At 39.7% G+C, this 18,647-nt stretch overlaps 1 protein-coding gene across 1 annotated transcript in view; it reads left to right on the top strand.

Annotated features, from left to right (window-relative positions):
* Positions 1-18,647, top strand: part of MAD1L1 (mitotic arrest deficient 1 like 1) — a 353,113-nt gene that overhangs the window by 14,816 nt on the left and 319,650 nt on the right. The gene's annotated exons all lie outside the window — the stretch shown is intronic.

Below are 18,647 nucleotides of genomic sequence, written 5' to 3'. Positions count from 1 at the left end.
AAAACCATTTGATGCTGGCTGCCCTCTGTAACTGTACTACTGCCCTGAACTACAGTGCTGATTTCTTTGTTGGAGGCTGAGGAGTTTGGTTTGTCTGGGTTGGCCACTGGTGGCCCCCAGCTTTAGAGCTGTGTCCCTGCTTGGAGGAGAATATTAGGATTAGCATACTATGAGGATATTGAAGCTTCTTGTTCTATGTCTTCATTTTTTCATAAATAGTTGTAATTTATGATCTGTGAACAGACTGAAATTTGCATGACTGCTGTTTACAAGATTCCCAGTGTAAAACAAGCTGTCTCCTCACAGTGGGGATTCCCAGGGCACCCAGTAGGGAAATAAATGTTGCGTAGGGGGAACAAGTAATTAAAAACCACCACAAACAAGCGCCAAAACCCAAAACAGCAACCAAAAGCACTCTGCTTGTTAGAGAAACTTTTATAGTTATGAGGTCTCAGTTTACCTCAGGGATGGATGATCTGCTGTTGTCCTGTGCAGGCACAGTGCTGCATTTTACTGTTACTTTTTTACCATCTACTGAAGGCGAAGGTTTGGGAAATGCTAAAGAATTCATTCTCTGAAGAGAGCCAATGTATGCAGGTTGCTAATATTCCCCAAATCCCTCAGAATAGGGCTTTCTCCTGGCTTCTGCACAGGGATTAATATTGAGTGAATTTCCCTTGCATTGTTCTGCCAGGACGAGTTAGTCCCAGTTTAGAGCAGCTCTGCCATTCCTGTCTCACCTGGGGCTTCTGACTCCAGTGTTTGTCTTAAAATATTCTGTTCCTACCTGGTACCTTGTGGTTCTGTGAAATCTGCAGCTGAGAGAGGTGTCCCTGCAGAGCAGAGAGAGCAATCTAGAATGGGAAACAGCAATCCCATTCCTGGTCTGTTCCCTCATCAGGTCTCCTGTGTTGGTGCATAAATAGTTGTGCAGTTCCAAAGCAGGCCAGGGGACGTGGCAATGAGCAGCCAGGATTGGAAGAGGTGATGAGGGCAATCATTGTGTTTATATAGAAATAAAGGTTACGGGCTCAGTATTTGTAGGACTTGGCATGTGTGAAAGATGAAAGCACTGCCTCAGCAGTGTTTAACAGCTTCTTGAGGGGAAGGTGCCTGAACAGTTCCAAAGGGCATCTTTGGCTTTAGAGTGAGGTAAAAGTTTAAAGAGAAAAGTATTTGTGGTTGTCTTGCACTAATTATGCATGTTCTGAAGCCACTGATTTTTGCATAGGAAGTCTTGGAGGAAGCTGTCACCTGTTGAATGTGACATGCAGCATATGCTGGAATACTGCTCTAAGCTCTTTTTTCTTCATTATTCTGTTCTCTTGTTTTAAAATGTACATTATTCTTCACTTTCCACACTGCCTTAGGTTTTAGCTTTCCATGACAGAACACTTATTGTGCCTCATGGGGAGAAAATGCTCCTTTGTAATCTCAAGTTCTGAAGCTCCAGGCTTCAGAGCAGTCAGATGCAGTTTAGAGAGACTTCAGTCCGTGTTTAGGTGTTGGAAGTAATGCATTTAAATGTGATACTTGGAAGTGCAATGTCAAATCTGTGCTTTAACTAGAGTTTAGTTTTCTCCCATCCTCTTGGGGTTTATCCACTTAGTTTTAATAAAGCAGCCACGTTTCATAGAGATCTTTAAGTGTTGTAAGTCTGTGTTTTACAGTTCTTCACTGAAATTCTGGGCAAAACTTCCTGCCAGACTTGCCTATCTGATACTAATTTTCTCCAAAGAATGCTGTGCTTATCTCTGATGTTAAAAAAAAATATTAGTATTCTTCTTTGCCATTAAAGCTTTTATTTCCATTTGAATATATCAGAGTAATAACTCTGGAGGCTAAAGGAGAGATAGGAAGAGTATAAAATAAAACGGATGAGCACCTGACATTGAGGCAGAGCAAGGCTGTAATGTATAATCAGATAATCAGAGTGAGAAGTAAGCAAGCTCAGATCAAAAATATATCTGTCCTTGCTTTGCATTTCAAAGCTCTGGGAACAGTTCAAGAGATTGTCTTCCCAGGATCACAGATCTGGCATTCTGGAGACAGAAAAAGTGCTTAAGCAGTAGCTCAGCTCACTGTCCATCTTTGGTGAAGGAAGATTTGAGGAACTGCAGTAGTTTGAGTACAAGAACAGTGTGGAGAGGAATTTAGAAATGTGCTGGTGTTGTCTGCTCCATAGCAAGTGTTTCATTTGCCATGGGGGGCTCACCACTCAGACACTTCATTTTGAGCTGCTGCTGTATTTTGCCAGTGTTGTTTGACACTGTTGGAAAACAGTTGGGCAGAAGTTGCTTGGCTCCTTGCAGCATGTAGTGACCCATGTTATGTGTAAATGGCTTGAACTTGGCTGCTCACTCTGCTGTGAAGGAGAAGCTTTCAAAAGTACAGACGCTTATAAAGAGCCACTTTCATTGCATTACACAGCCCTGTTTGCCTTAAAGTGAAATTATCATTTAAATAGCACAGACTAATCAGCAAGGGGATGGTTTGCTGCTGTCAGACAGCTCAAATGCTTGTGCTTGATTTTCATTCAGCCTATCATTTGATCGTTTCCAAAAACCCAATAACCACTATAATCTCCAGCTCCTTTTTAATTTTACCTTTCCATTTCCATTTTAGCATCTTTCAGTATTTCATCTCTAAATTTTAAGCTGGGGCTGTCGACATGCTCTGCCTCCCCTCTCCTTCAGATGTGCAGTGCATTATCCTTCACTTACCCCGAAGTTTTGCTTTTGCAGGGAAACTTCTAACAAAAATCTCATGCATGCATATTTGGGCTGGTTTTGTTTTAGCACAGCAATGTCTTTTTCAAAACTCTTCTCTAAATGCAGAGGCCTTTTTTTGAACAGAAGCAAAGCAAAATGCTTCAGTAAAGATTCAAACTTGTATGCTGCTCCTCTGTACTTCTGGGCATGGCCTTTAGCTACAGGGTCAAGGAATCTCCCTTTTTCATTGGATCAAGGAATACCAAGATGGATTGTGCCAGACTGATGTAACAGCTTTCTTTGTCTAGAGAATCGATTATCTTATCAAATAAATCACAATAAATCTTATTTCTTTCAACTGCATTGGAACAAGAACTGCTTGGGAAAGTATAAACCATAGGGGAGAAGATGGAAATTAATAGAAAAATTGTAGGATGTATAAAAATTGTTTAAGCAGGGATAGATTCAGTATTGTTGAAAGAAAATGCAAGGATAAGTAGAATTCCTCAAAGATTAGCCTTAGGGTCTGCTTTATTTAGTATTTCTATTAATGGTTTTGGTGCAAAAATTTGGTGTGTGCTGATAAAACTTGGCTAATGATGCCAAGTTCAGAGGATTCATAAATACACAAAAGCTGGATATGCAGAACTGAATGACCCTAAGGATTAGAGTGCAGAAATGGGACAAAACTCAATGAAACAAAGCACAATGCTCCATGGAATTGGGAGCTGAATGCAAACTTCTTTTGGAAAATGTAGCACATGCAGTGGAAAGGACCAGAAGGGCTGTGTGCTTGTTACAATGACTGCTCATTCTCACACAGAGGATGCACCAGGAGAAAAATTGCCATGGAGGTGAAAGTCCTCAAGACTTGCACTGGCATTTAAATCAAATTGTTATAACCCTGCCATGAGTGCAGTTACAAGGAGGTTGTTAGTTTTAGAAAGACTAAAGTTCTGAATGTAGCTTCCAGTGGAGTCAAAGGTATCCAAATTACTGCTCCACAGAGTTGTGGAAGGGATGAGTTCATAATAGCAAAGGATTAGACAGGACCTAAACTAGAAGGTTCTTTTAGTCCCACTTTCATTTGAATGTCTATGTACCAATCTGTAAACAAGGGGATGTACTAAAGAATAGGGAGAGGAGATGGTAAATTTTACTTTGGAATTACAGGCTTTGTTTAATACCAGGGTTCTGAAAACTGGAGGTGTGGGGAAGGAGGAGTGGGGGTTAGTGAGTAAAAGCAGATCATGTCCTTTTTTCTGCCCATGCAGAACAAAACCTGTGGACAGGGACATGAAGTGTGAGAGCAGCTGACCTTTGTTCATGTTGAAAAATAAGCAGTTTGCTGAAAAATGCACTGAACTATTAAGAGGAGCTTATCTGTCAGTGCTGATAAGACCAAAATATGATTTGTATCGTTGGAGAAGCTTTTCTGAGTGTGTTTGGTTCAGGTTATCTTGATGGTGTTTTGAGAGTGACTCACTCCTGGATAGTGCTTAACCTCATCAGTGCCTAGAGCACGGATTCTGCTTCTGAGGGTAGCTGGGAAGGGGCTGCTTTATTCATCTGTCTTTGGTTTGTCATCAGTGCAGTGAGGAGTTACGTGCTGGATCGGCCAGGAAAGGTCTAATTTTCAATTTTAATTGTACCTAATAGCTAGCATAGCAACATCAACGTGGGGCAGAGGGAAATTGGAAATGTATGAGCATTACAGTACTTCTGGTTTTTGGCATTGTTAAAATGCACCTGCTCTGACAAGCTTGCTTACATGCCTTGTGAAGAATTATGTAAGCATTGTCCTGAAGCTCCAGTCTGTCCTCCCTTGGGACTGCTTTCCCAGTGAATATTTTTGATGAAAGCTTCTCTTTGCCTGGGTTATATTCTCTTTCCTCACCAGCTGCTTTATTAAAGGGAATATTCTTGCAAATATACCTTTGTCCATGCGTTGCTTTGAGAGAGAAAAATTCATGTGTCTTGGAGTAGCAAAAGCACAGCACAATATTTTCAAACATTTCTTAAAGGGCACAGTGAACTTGAAATGTTAGTGAGTTAAAAGATTAATGTGATAAGTGCCTCAAGGTTCTCTTGAACTAGCTGTGATTATGTAAGTGTTGTTTGTTATTTTAAAATAACTCATAGCATGGAAATTAGCATGGTGGATTGGATTATTTACTCATCCATTTCTGGTCAGTGTCAGTGCTATCTTGGCTAGATAGAAAAATCCAGAGTAACATGCAAGACCTGAAGGAGATTTTTTTTTTTTTAGAACAAGAGTTTGTTAACTTTCATCAGTATGAATTTTAAATAAGCATAAAGATTTTTAGTTGGTGCCCTCCATCCCTTTTAAAAAGTAAAGACTCTTGCAGTCTAGAGCTATTATGTGTTATGTGCATAGAGTAAATAGAAAAATGTTTTGCTTTCAGCTATAGTCTTTCTTATTTGAAGCAATATTCAACAAAGTTGTAAGGTATTAGAAGTGAACTTCCTGAATTGTTACTGTTTATATAAATGATGCCTTTTTCTGTTTGAAACAAAATGAAAAGTGGTTTTCGTCTTAACCTGCAAAACCCACAGCCTGAAGTGAGCTGCCTGACTGAGAGCAAACACTGCATTAGACTGGGGCTGGACTAATTGGAAAGATTTTCATTTTGGAAGCAAAGATGGGAGGTGCTGGGGGCTGGGTGGGTCCCTGTGTTTAGTGAACACCCAGAATCAGTGTCTGGGGGTTGTTTTTAAAGTGCTGACCTGCACAGCTGAATTAAGAGCTCAGGGCTCCTGCTCTCCAATGCAGCTCTCAGTGGGGTTAGAGCAGCTTGTAGGAAATGGAGCCAGGCCTGCTCAGCAGGAAGGAGAGAAAACACACCAACACTCCCACTTAACCAAGGCAGGTAAGGGGTGGAGGTGCCTGGGACCTTCTCTCCCTCCCTTTCACTGATGTACAACTGTTGGACTGCATTGGAAAGCTTATTTTTTCAGCTAGATGTTCTGCATATGTTTTAGTCGTCACCTTGCAGCAAAATGTTTTTTTTTCTAATGAAGTCACGTCCTGCAGAATGGTTCTTGCAAGAGCATGATCCATTTTGGACAGTGTGGCAGAAACCTCTGCAGCAGTGAAGCTGCTCTCACCTTTTGTTGCCTCTTGCTGGAGGAACAGATCTGTCACAGAGCCTAACCTTCCAACACAGGCTGAGTTTTGGCTTTTCTAGAAATGTATTGATTCAGATTTTGAGCATCTCTTCTCTGCTTTTTTGGTACCTCCTGGACTCAACCCTTACTCACTCTCTTCCTCTGCATTATTCTCAACTCTCTTGTCAGCAGAGTTCACAATTTCTCTGTCTCTGCAGGGAGTAATGGGCAGCTATTGCAAGAACCATTTTCTGGCACAAGTTGTTCTTGTTGTAATTGCTTTTGAATTCTTATTACTTGTTTAAACTGTCTTCCAGAGATACTCTGATATGAGCAGTCTAGTAAAAGGGAAGATAAATCTTTTGAGTAGGAAGAAATATGAAATTCTGGATTTATTTGAGTTATTCCCTGCTGACCAAGTTGATTTATTTTCTGTTTTAATGAAACAGTCATCCTCTTGCTGTGATACACATCAAGCTCTTCAGAGACTGCTTGAAATCCTGCTAACTTTTCTAAGGAGGGCAGAAATGGGGTATCTGGCTTTGACTGAGAATATGTTCAGTATCTCCTTCTTCACTTAGAGAAGCTGTTCATCCAGTAAACTGGGACAGCTTTTGGAAATACTTGTCAGCTCTGCTCTTGGCTGCATTAGAAGACGATGCTTTAACCCAGTTATGGGTTTTTTGTACTCAGTTTTGCTACTGTGTTTGCAAATGACATTTGACTCAGTGCTCTTTGTAATCCCAGAGATAAGGCTTTGTGGCTTCAGGTGGTTTTCTGCAAATGCAGCAGCCAAGGTTGGTGGCATGGAGCCTATTTTGTGACAAGCCTTTCATTTAGGCCTGATGGTTTCCAGTGTGACTTTGGCAAAGGCAGCTCCTGCCTTCTGGAGAGCTGGCCCACTTGTCAAGGTCACACAACACCTTTTGGCTCACCTGTCTGAGAGTACCTGGCAAGGGGAAATGCAATTGGCACTTTGTAATAAGTGATATATTTGCAAGGCTGGTAGAGAGGAAGAGTGAAAAAATGCTTTGAATTTTTTTTTTTCTAATTGAGTAGACATAGGTCTTGGAAATGCACATGCTCCTGCCTGGATGGCTTGTGACAGTTGCTAAAGATAAACATGCTCTTTCTCAATGTCATTTGACTGCAGTTAGATAGTTAAAATAGCTTTTTCTTTTCCAGAAATATCTGTCTGGTTTTTGTATTCTCTTCTTTTCAGTGGTGGTGTGTCCAGGTCAGATTTTTCCAGATTTGTAGAATATTAGGTTGGAAAGGACCTCAAGGTTCAGCCTTTCCTGACAAAAGCCTGGTTTGGACAAGATGGCCCAGCACTGGGTCCAGCTGAAGCTTAGAAGTGTCTAATGTTGGAGGAAAGTTTAGGTAAACCTTTAACCAACATACATCATGGAAACCTAAACCAGAATGTCTGAATCTACAGCACAGCTGAGTGTTCACCAGAAGTGACTTTCATACTCTGGTACCCACGGGATGTCAATAATTGTCAGAGACATCTGATACACAGTATTGAAAGAACTGTATTTTTGTGTCTAAGGATGTAAGGGCTACAAAATAAATATTTGGCCTTTCAGAATTCAACCATCAGAAACAGTTACCAAAGTTTTAGTATCTGTGTCAGTCCGTGGTTTTTGTCAGGGAGAATGAGATGCTTTTGGTATTAAGTTGGGCTTCAGTTCCATGGTGTGACTAAATCATTACATGGAATTTGATGGAACCATATCTGGCAAGAATCTTGCTGACAGCCTCAAGTTTGTACGTGGGTTTTTATAGTTTAAAGGAGCTGTCTCTCACTCAGTTGTTTCTTATAATTTTCCGTGCTTAGTAATTTGGAATTGTTAGGTTTGTATATGCTGTCCCCTGCATTTTTCTTCCTTGCTGTGCCAGGGGAGTGGGGGCTTAGCTGAAACAAGAAGGAAATAACCACCTTCTCCTCCTCCACACACTGCTGCGTTTGTCAGAGGCAGCTCAAGGGCTCAGGTTGTCCTGCTGTTGTGGAGGAGCTGCAATTCTCTTCTGTCTGAACAATAAGCTTTGTATCTGTTTGTACAGTAATGAACTGCTTTTGTTTCCTTCAGGAACCTGCTCTGCTGTCTGGAGCGTTTCCATTTACAGACAACCCTTGCCAAATTAATTTTATTTAATTATCTCCCAGGGCTAAGCTTGAATACATTTTGTGTTAAATTCACCGTTTCTCCCTCTTCTGAACGAAATGGACTTAATATCCTTGTTAAAATCTGATTAAAACTAAAATTGAGTTTTTTGAAGTCTGATTATCCCATGAAATGGAATTTTTAAACCTAATTATGAATGGATTTGCATACATTCTCAGCACCATTGAAAAGAAAGTTGAAATAAATTTATTAATGAAATCTTCCTCTGCTGTCTCTTTGGGCCATGGCGATTGCTGCAGAGAGAGGGAGAAGGAAGGCAGGCAAGAATGAAAACTCCCCCTCTTTTGAAAGATACCCTCTCTCCTCCCAATTAATTCCAGAGCTGTTTTGACCCTGTCTCATTTTTATTCCTCCCTGCCACACAGCCCAATTTAGGTAATTGACGGCTTTTCAGAGGGTAACTACACAGTTGAGCTGGTTTCATGTATTTAAAGCCTTTGTGCTTTCTGAAGGGGGGATGTAGTGGGCAACTTTTGTTTCCACTCCTACTTTCTTTCTCTCTTTCCTGAGGTAGCCCTGACACCTAATCAATAGGCATCTCTCGTTTCTCCTTTCTGAGGAGCTGTGTACTGGAGCACTCGTTTTAAGCCTGCTAAAAAATGGATAGTTTGACAGACTCTGGTGAATGTGCACATGGAAATGGGGATTGTTTATGGAGTTCCCTGGGTTTGCAGCACAAAGGTTTCTGTGTAGGATATATTTGAATCTCTCAGTACAGTAATTGTGCCCATCCCTTCAGGATTTTGTCAGTTCTCTCTGGGAAGAGGTGTGCCAGTGAAGGATGTGTCTGCTTGTCTGACTTGGTGCAGAGGGCAGCAGGATGCCTGTGTTGGTTTCATGTGGAGGTTCCTACTTGTTGAACCTTTCTGTGTGTTTCTTGCACTGATTGAGTTGTTCATCTCCTTACATGAAAGGTACAACTTGAAGGTGTGACTTTTTTATTTTTCAGCCAGACATCCTCTTACCCAGACTTACAAAACGCTCTTTGCCTGTTTTAAGTATTAGTTACAAAATTTTTAACAGTGTCTTCTCTCTGTCATGTGCTGTATGTAGATTTTTTTTCTTGTTAAAAAAATTTAGTAAATGTGGTAGAAGAAAGGTGTTTTGGCAGTTCAGAAATCCTGGTCCTGATACATGACTCTGCAAAGAGTAAATGCTCAGCATGTGGCCAAGTGTTCTGTAGGCATTTGCATTTGCAAAGTTGCTTTCAAGTACAGAGGGACTTGTTTTCCATATGCTTTTGTGCTTTCATTTTAATCCTGTCTTTGAACAGGTTTAGTACTAAACAAGTTCTACAAGAAATGTGGATTTCTGGCACTGTTTCTTCGGGGTGCTTCTGAAGTGGGGAGTTCTATGAGAGAAGCTGTGGCTCAGCAAAAGAAGAAGAATTGAGCTGAGGTTTGAGAATATTTTTAGCTGGCATGTGCTCAGGTTATAAACCAGGATGGTTGAAGTAAATTAAAAATTATCTTGGTGATGTAACAGGAAAACTTGAGAATTCAGACAAGGTTTGGAGGAAAGCAGCTTGAGGGAGCTCTGCACCAGCGATTTAAAATTATTTTGTAGTTTAATGGCTGCAGCTTTCATTTGTGCTTTCTGAAACTGATGTCCAAAGACAGGTTTAGCATCTCAGGTACATCATACTTACTGTATAAATAGGACTCCCTTGCTGTCTCTTCTTAATCAAGTTCCACTGAAATCTGAGGAGCTGGGAATATCTGATGCATCTTTTCCTCAGTTGTGGAGCTGTTGTACAAAGCTGAAGTCACACCAGCAGTGAGCAAAATCTGGAAGCTGAAGATCCCAGAGAAGCCAGGAGGAGATCACCAGGAGGGTGGATGCTTTGAAGACTTTGGGAAGGCTGTTTGATTCTTTTATTCTTGCCTGGTTCTGTAGCATCCATTTGCTAAAAAAGGGAAAATAACTGGTTTGTGGGTAGTCCTGTATCATACAGCATGATGAAGCAAGGTCTTGAAGGTAAATGTGAATGAAAGGAAGGATGTGAAAGCGGTGTGAAAAAAGGGTGGTAGTTTCTTTTAGCAGAGAGAAGAGGAGCTTTCTCTTCTGTGGACACATTTCAAGCTTTGTCAGTGCTTATTATCTAATCTTCTTAGTGGCTCCCCCAGCAGCTTCAGGCATTGAAAGCGTTCAAAGCTCCATGACAGCAGCAAGCCAAGATGATGTCCAAGTGCTCGTGACACCAGTGCAGTCCTTACCTGAATCCCAGTCCAGGAGCCCTGGCAGACACAGGGAAGCCACAATGGCTTTGGGCTGCTCTGAACCCTGTGCTGGATGCAGCTACCTGAGCTGAGTGAGGCTTTTTGAGAGCAAGCTGGCAAGAGAAGAGTAATTGTTGAAATGCCACTGTTTATATCTGTAATGCAATTAGACTCGAGCAGATCCACTTTCTGTGAGCAAGTCTTAAAGTCTGCTTCTGTCTCATTCTGCCATGAATTATTCATTCCTTATGGATGAGGGTGATTGGGGTTTGGCTTTCACAGGCAGGTTTATTATGCCCACTTAGCTCCAACTGCTTTGGCATGCTCCAAACCTCAGTTATTTTCCCAGCATTTGTTCTTAGCATTCATTGTTCTTGATGTTAAAACTTTTGAACTATGTAATTCAGCTCTGGTTTTGGGAGTGAGAGTCTAAGGGGATGGAGAGTGTTGGTTTCTTTCTTTTGATTTTCTTTGCAGCAAGCATATGAAGAGCTTTTTATTTAAATCTGTGCTAATTGCCAAGTCTGAGGGTAACTGCTGTATTATCACCCTGTGTCAAAGAACTTGAATGTGTGGCTCGGGAGCTTTGGATGTAAAGGAAATAAAAAAGGAAATAAAGCAGAATTTCAAATGGAGGTGGGATTGATGTGCTCTGTCCTTCAGGGAGAGTGGTTCTGAGGGCTGGTGAGGTGGGAATATCATAACACAGGGGTGCCACCACCTCTGCAGCAGCAGTGACACTGGGCTCTTCTGTTCTGACAACTTGTGTTGTCTGCTTTGTTCTGGGACTGCAGCACTCAGGTCTTGGTGTGTCTCATGTTAGTGGTGCCTAGAGCTGATGTGCTAATGGGCTTCCATAAAACTTTCTATTTTAAATGTCCTTCACTTTGAATATTAAATTTTTAGAAACTTCCAAAAAAAAAAAAAAAAAAGTATGAGAGAGAATTACTGCATTTGTTTAAAGTTCTGAAAGCTTTTTTTAGCTAAACAGTTCAAAGAGCGCATCTCACTAATCAGAGGAATATTTTTGTGTCCCCGGGGTGGTCACAGTGTTTTAATTGGAACTCGGGCTTCTTTGAAGTCCTTTTTAATCCTCCCTGAGCTGGGGGAGAGGGTTTGAAGACAGCACTGTAAATCTGAAATTTCTTTGGTTTATTTACATGTGTCTGGGGACGTGTGTAATTCCTTTTCCTGGATGAAGCTGTGGACAGCTGAGTGGGAAATGTGCTGCCTTGAGTGGGGAGGCCTGAGCCAAAGGTGGGGTTCTGCACACTGAACTCACGTGCTCCTGGATTTATTAAAAGCAGGAATTGAGCAACAGGCTCTGAATGGGAAATGAATACGGTGGGAAATGATGTGGTGGCTAAACATGAGGCTAGGCTAAGCAAAAAGCTGGGATTTAAACTCATGTTTTAGGATTAACTGATTAGTCTGACTTGAAAAAATGGTATTGCATACTGATATTTGACTTTTACCAGTTAGGAAACAAAAGATTTAGGAGACAGTGATTATGAATGATAGCTTTAATCATCTATTAAATCAGTGTGGGGTTTCATTTCATTTTCATTTTTCTACATTGAACTAGAGATTCTTGGGTGTCCCTAATGGTACTGCTTAGTCTTTGTGCCTCACTTTCTAAAATTCAGGCTTTGCTTTGGTCTGATTTCCAGGGATATCTAGTCCTACCTCAGGTGTTTCATGCACTTGATGTAACTGCCACAAGCAGATCTTCAGTGACACCTGATGTCTTTTTGCCATCTCAATACAAATGCCCTGTGGCTGCTGACAGCACAAGCATTTTCCTTAGGCATTGTCTAATTTTGTTGTTCTGCTATTGATTTTCATGATAAATATAATAATTTATCAGCTGTGTTTTCTGTACTTCAGTAAGGCTTTTAACCTCTCACATTTGCTGAAGCTTGGATGTTTTATGTTCTGCTTCTGGCAGAGGTGAGGCATAATCTTTTACTGAATCTGGGTAGTTTTTAATTAATCAAAGCAACAGGCTTAACCTCAATTTTCGGTCTGAAAGACTAACTTAGAATTCCAGCTGAACATACAAGCACTATGCTTTACATTCTTTCTAAGATTGTTACCATAAATTTACCCGTGACTGTTATTGTATTGCTATTAAAAACCCAGTTAAAATAACTTTTACTGTAGCTTAAAGCTGCAGTTTAAAGTAGCCATTTCTGCCATGAGATTGAATAGGTATGTGATTGTAATCAGAAGTAAATAAGAATAATATATGGGATGTCAAATCACTTTATATAAAAGCAATTGAAAATATGGTTTAGACTCTCCCAAGGACCTGTCTCCAGCCATTATTGTTATTATTTCCTTTTGCTCAAGGTTAGGGGCTTTGTGTTACTGCTGGCTAATATTTTCAGCTGATAAGAGTCTGGGTAAACAACGGGATCAATAAAGATGTTGAAAACAATACAAGGACTTAGGTAAATTAATATTCTGCAAGGATTATCTCAGACAGGTGTCAGAAGAACAAGACCATCAATTCAGTGCAATCTGTAAAATGGTCAAATGTACATAAATTGTCAGTAGCCAGCCTTGGCTGCAGCAGGAGCTCTCCTGTCAGACAGGAGCCCTGGCTATCTGGAAAAATGATGTCTCTGTGTTGTAATTTCCATGGGGATGGAAGTTACGCCAGAAGGGCACACTGGATACATGCAAATTATGTTTGTTTTTAGGTTTTGGAGGATTTTTGTGTCTTGTCCCTGTGTCCCACTCCTCCTTCCTTGAGAAGAAGCTGATGATGTCTCTTTCTAGGCTGGTCCAGGTCTCTCTTCAAATGTCTTGAGAGTGACCTTGCAGAATGGAACCAGCAGAGGTCTGGTAAAATTCCCTGTTTATTTGCATAGATATTCTTGCCTAATTTGAAAGCTAAGGAGTTAAATATTATTTCTGATCATTCTGTTGTAACCAGCCCTCCCTGCCAGCCTTCAGCTTGGTGAGAAGCAAATCTCCGAATGAGCTTTTATTCATTGACATGGAAGGTAGAAAGAAAAGCTTCTGCCTGATCTTCTGGAAGTTTTATTTGTTGCCTTGATTTTTTAGCTGTCATGTTTCTTTCCCAGTTTTGTATAATCCTGGTAATTGGTCTGGAATGGTTTTCAGGGTTTCTAATGACCCACTGTTGAACAATATCTCTGTGAAAGTACAATCTGTCTGTTTGGAGTTTGTTTCCAATGAACATATCTTGGTATTTCAGTCTGGTTTTCAGATATTTTTTTGTATATTGCTATTTACAATTATCCAAATGTCTTGGAAGTCTAAAGATTCCAACCAACAGGGTTAGAATACTTAATTGGTATTCTGCTGTCATTCTGTTCTTTAGATTAGTTTGATTTGCCCCCACCTTCCTCCTGAAGTCTCTTGACTCCCCTGTTCACACTGTCCTCAGCCCAGCCTCAGATTGCCAAAATGATTGTTCCAACTCCAGTGACAAATAGAAACTATAGCAAAAACAACCCTACTTATGAGTCCCTAAAAGGAGTTTTTATTCATTTCATGGCATTATTTCTCCCTTTAGCTGTTGCTTTTTTCACAAATTAAGTTTGTGATTAGGAAAAAGACTTAAAATGTCTTTTGCTGCTGCTGCAGTAAAATGAAACATTACATTATTAAGTGTGTTTACATTTTGTGCTTCAAGTCTTAAGGGCAGTAGGTACAAAATTGTGTTCCACAATAATTTCCTTTCAACATCTCATTAATATATAATTACATTCACTAAATAGTGAATTGAGAAAATACCTTTGCTTCTCTAATTGTGAAGATTGTGCTGATATGTCTGTTAGCCTAAGAACAGGAACAGCCATTTTTAAAATCCCTTTTGATCATTTCCAACTTCACTACTTCTGTGCTACTGCTGGTGAATACCTGAAAAGGCTTTAGAAGTTTGGTTTTTTTCTTTCTTTTCAGTGTCTAATCTATTTGGTTTAAGACCTTGAGAACTCTATACTTTGTTGTGTAGGGAAAACATAGGCCAAAGAGTTTGCACAGCTTTGCAGATACACTCCCTGTGTCTTGAGATGTGTGTTAAATGCCTTATTGCTGCCTTATAAATGGTTTCATTTTATGAGGGTCTCTTGATGACTCTGTGAAATTTTTGTTTCACCCTGACCTCTAAAAGCTTTGAATTATGCCATGTGATTGAGCATGCCATGTGAGTGGCAAACCCTAAAGCTGAGTATTTTTATCTTCCAAATCAGCAGCCTTTTCCACGTTTCTGTGGATTGTTCTGTGCTTGCTCTTAGAGCAGTGGTAGGGATGAGAAAGAAGTTGGAATGTTAAAATGTCTGCCCAATGGTTAATTTTTTTTCCAAAGTAAGATTAATTTTATCTTGTTCAGCCCTTACCTATATCTTTAAAGTTGAAATGAAACTTGAACAATGTGTTGTTATGATGCCATAACTTTGGGAGAAAAAAAAGCTTTCTTCATTAAAATCTAAAGAAGTTATTAACTAGAATCTAATATAGTTTTCTTCCTTTTTTTTCCCTCTTCAAATTATGGCTTGATTGGATTAATTGCTAATTTTGCAATTGCTTCAAAAGAGATGTATCAATTGTCTTTAGAATTGTCAAGACACTTATAAACACTTTAAGTGTTTTCTTACAAATAAGTTGTTCTTCTGCTTCAAGTGGTTAATGGGGACATTTGCTTTAGTAAAGAGCAATTGGATTTGTTGATTCTATCTGTGCACAAATAAGAGTTCTCTAAATGAGAGGAACCTCGGAGGCTGAGACTGCTTATTGCTTTCACTTGCACTTCAGATTTCCTCCATTTACTTTCTACATAAAATATTAAGCAGCCACTTTGTTGGAGAAACAGTCTCAGGTATACCTTAGTTACCTTAGTTTTGTGGGTTTGACAGCTCTTAACACCTTCATTTGAATGAGTAAAGGTTTGTGACTGCTTTTCAAAACATTTTAATCAAAGTGCTACAAAGCACTAAACGTGTCCTAATTGCCTGGAAACATTGAGGATTTGTTTTTGTGACTAATGTGTGTAGGAGATTCCATGTGGATTAGTTAATGTAGTCAGAACAGGAAGGGAGGATGTAGGCATGGAGATGTGAGCAGACAGGGGGAACTGCTGGGCTGGAGCTTGAAGGGCTTTTCTGCAGGAGAAGTGCTCTTGTGAGAGTTAACTCTCAGAACTTCCAGGTCTGGACACCAGATTTTAATGCAATATTTTCCTCTGGTCTGGTGAAGGGGAGCTAAGGAGTCCTCCCAAGGAGGTGATGCATATATTGAGGAGAAAGGGATATAAGCAATTTGTAGCTTTCTCCTAACAAACATGGAATTAATATGACCAAATTAAACTTAAGGACTCTGTGCTGTATCCTAGAATCTGTATGAGCTGTTGTGACTATTTGCTGAACTTTCTTGCAGGGTGAATCCTCCCAGGAACCGAGCTGTCTTTGGACTTGGTGAAGCTTCAGAGATAGATAGGAGCCCTGTAAACCATAAACCAGAGATAGAGGAGTTAAAGCAGTTTGAGGAGATCAAATATACAAAGAGGATGTTTCAGACTCACTTCAAACATACAGGAAAAGACTGTTACAGGCGTTCCATGGCCTTGCTAATCATACAGAAATATTTAAAACAACTAAACTGCCTTTCCAGAAATCATCTCTTGTTGTCATGTTATTGTTCTGTTTGTTCTTCAGATGCTGTTGTTTTCCTGCCTAGAAAGAAGATTAAATTATTTTTATAAAAGTAGAAAAGGTTCTTCTTGTGGAGAGGAGAATTTCAGAATCTTATTACATATCCTTGTACATAATACAAAAAAAGATAAGGAACAAAATTAATATTCTATACTTCTGGGAGATTGCCTTTAAAAAAAACCAACACAACAAATCAACCCCCTAAACCCACAAAAAACACCTGGAAATTGTTTTTCATAGAAGAGAATTAAGCAGATGTGGACTCCCTTTCTGTGCCTTATTTTCTTTACAAACACTTTAATAACAACACTGGTCTCTGGTCTTTGTCAGTTAATTATGTTTAAGTGTAAAACTGAAAATACTGTGCCAAAAATCTGGTATTGTTCCATTTCAATTTAATATGACTTAGTTGAGGCGACCAAGCCTGTCATTGTATATTCATACTGAGCTAAATCTGTAAAGAGAAACGTTAATTCAGCAGACTTCCAAAAATAAGTAATTCTGAGTAATTAAGTGTTAAAAATGTGGTATTAGTTTGGTACTTTAAATCAAATTTAATTAAACAAAAAGCAATGAAGAACAGTCATCCAAACATAGTTGATGAAGTGCCTGTTTTTCTCTTTAGTTTTACTTTTGTCTTGCACTTCCATACTTTAAAATTTAATGTCTGATCTCTAGCTACAATCAAAAGTCTTCTTTTGCTGTGCGTTTTGAAACATTTTATAGAAGCAATAAGAAGTTGACATTCTGATAAATTATAAATTAAAAATTTTTTCTTTAACATTTTCGTCTACTTAGAGAGTCTTGGTTTAATGTTACTTCGACAGCTAATTCTCAGTGTGTAACTGTCACAGTTTATTCTGAAATGGTAATAGATCCTTAACTAAGAACAGAGTGTTCCTCCAAATCCTGGGAAATGTCACTTGTGTGCATTAAAAAAAAAGGCATACAAAATAGCACAAGCTCTTTTCCTCAGAAGTTTAAAAAGTGTGACAGTGGGCACTAAAAATCATGATATGGCTTGGTTGGACATCCCATTAAGTTAATTTTTCACTTCATTTGAATGGTTTTATGTTTTTATCCTTCTTAAATAGCTCCTTTTCAAATTATCTGTGCTTCAAGAGAAGGCAAAGAGCTTTAGTTACCAGCAGTTTAGTCCCCTTACTGTGCTGTGAACTGCTGGATTAATTTGCTTGTTTAGGGCAAAAGAAAACCATCCAAAACAGACTTAAATTCAGCTGTTTGTTTTTGTGAATTTTGCTTAAGGAAGGGAGGTCTCAGGATGGGAAGGTGGGACAGAGGAAGAATATTCTAGCTTTTATCTCCTTGTGCCTTAGCCAGGAGAAGGGAACTGAAGGCAGTGATTTTCTCCTGCATTTGGGAAGCCCCTTTTTCATTTGTTCACGTGAGCTTTATGATTAGAAAGCACATGGATCATTTGTGATAACACAGTGCCCTGAACTGGACTGTCCTGGGTCTCTTTACAGGTTTTTGCATGGTGCACACGAGCTGTGGGGTTTTTGGTGGTTCCATGGGCTCTGTTACTCCCTGGGGAAGGAAGCTGCCTGCAGGTTTGCAGAGCAAACACAGTGACAGTGCTCAGCTTTTCTGAAAGGCTCTGGCTCTGTTTGGGTCAGGACAGAGTTTCAAACTTCCCTCAACAAGCCGTGGTGATTCCAGTACTGTTGGGAAGCTGTCTTGTCACAAAGATCCTTTTAAAGCAGATTCCTTGGCTTTCCAATACTGGTTTTGATATCAGCTGTTCCATAGGGAATGGACAGAGCTTAACAAAAATTCAGCCAAGGCTCTCAAGGCCAGAACATGCTGCTGTGTGTTGGGATGCTGACAAATTTCTCTCTTTCCATGGCATTGTTTGCAGAAGCTCGTGCAATGAGAGGGCTGGTTACAGCTGGTTTCTGTTTTAAATGCTTTGGGATTTGACCAATTCTCTTCAAATTGAAAGCTTTGATTTAATTTTATTGTGCATGCAGCGCCGTTCCCCTGCTTGGATCTGTGGAAATTTGGCTTTTGCCAAACTGCTGGTGCTCAGGATAGGGTATAGACCTCAGAACCAGCCTTTGAAACCTCTCAATTAGGGTGTTGGACAGCAGAGTGCATGCAAAGGTGTCTGATCACCTGACATGATTTTGTGTTATAGAAAGTGAACTTTTCTTTCCAGGGGATTAATACCCATGGACTTTGTTTTCTGTTACATATCCATGCTGCTCCACTTAGAAAGAAGTAAAATAATAAAAGCTATTTAATGCCAATAAAACATTGTCCAGAACGAAGTGTAAACCTAAAGCTGCCAATTGCTGGAACTGAGATTGGAAGCTGATTGTTGGTTTGAATGGCTGAGCAGATGAGAATGATTGTTTTTTATTGGAAATCGGTCAGGAGCTGTCATTACTAGAAATCTGTGGCTTTTATAGTACTCTCTTGTTTTACTACTGGATTAATTTTGGTTCCTGGTCTCAGTCCTAATAGATTATGGTATGAATTTCTGAGAAAAAAAAAAACCAACCAAAAAACCTGAGAAAAAAATCAAGGCAGATACGCTTTTTTTGTACCTTAAAAAAAGAATCCGTGAAATTATTTTGTTGATACAGGGCCAAACACTGGTGTTGAAGGCTGGCACTCAACATGACCAGAGAGCTGCCTGATACTAACTATGCTTATGATAAATCTGCTATATTTTGGTGATTTATTAGA

The sequence above is a fragment of the Prinia subflava genome, chromosome 17, assembly GCF_021018805.1.
Source record: "Prinia subflava isolate CZ2003 ecotype Zambia chromosome 17, Cam_Psub_1.2, whole genome shotgun sequence".
NCBI classification, from domain to species: Eukaryota; Metazoa; Chordata; class Aves; order Passeriformes; family Cisticolidae; genus Prinia; species Prinia subflava.
This window is presented reverse-complemented; position numbering and strand designations above follow the sequence as displayed.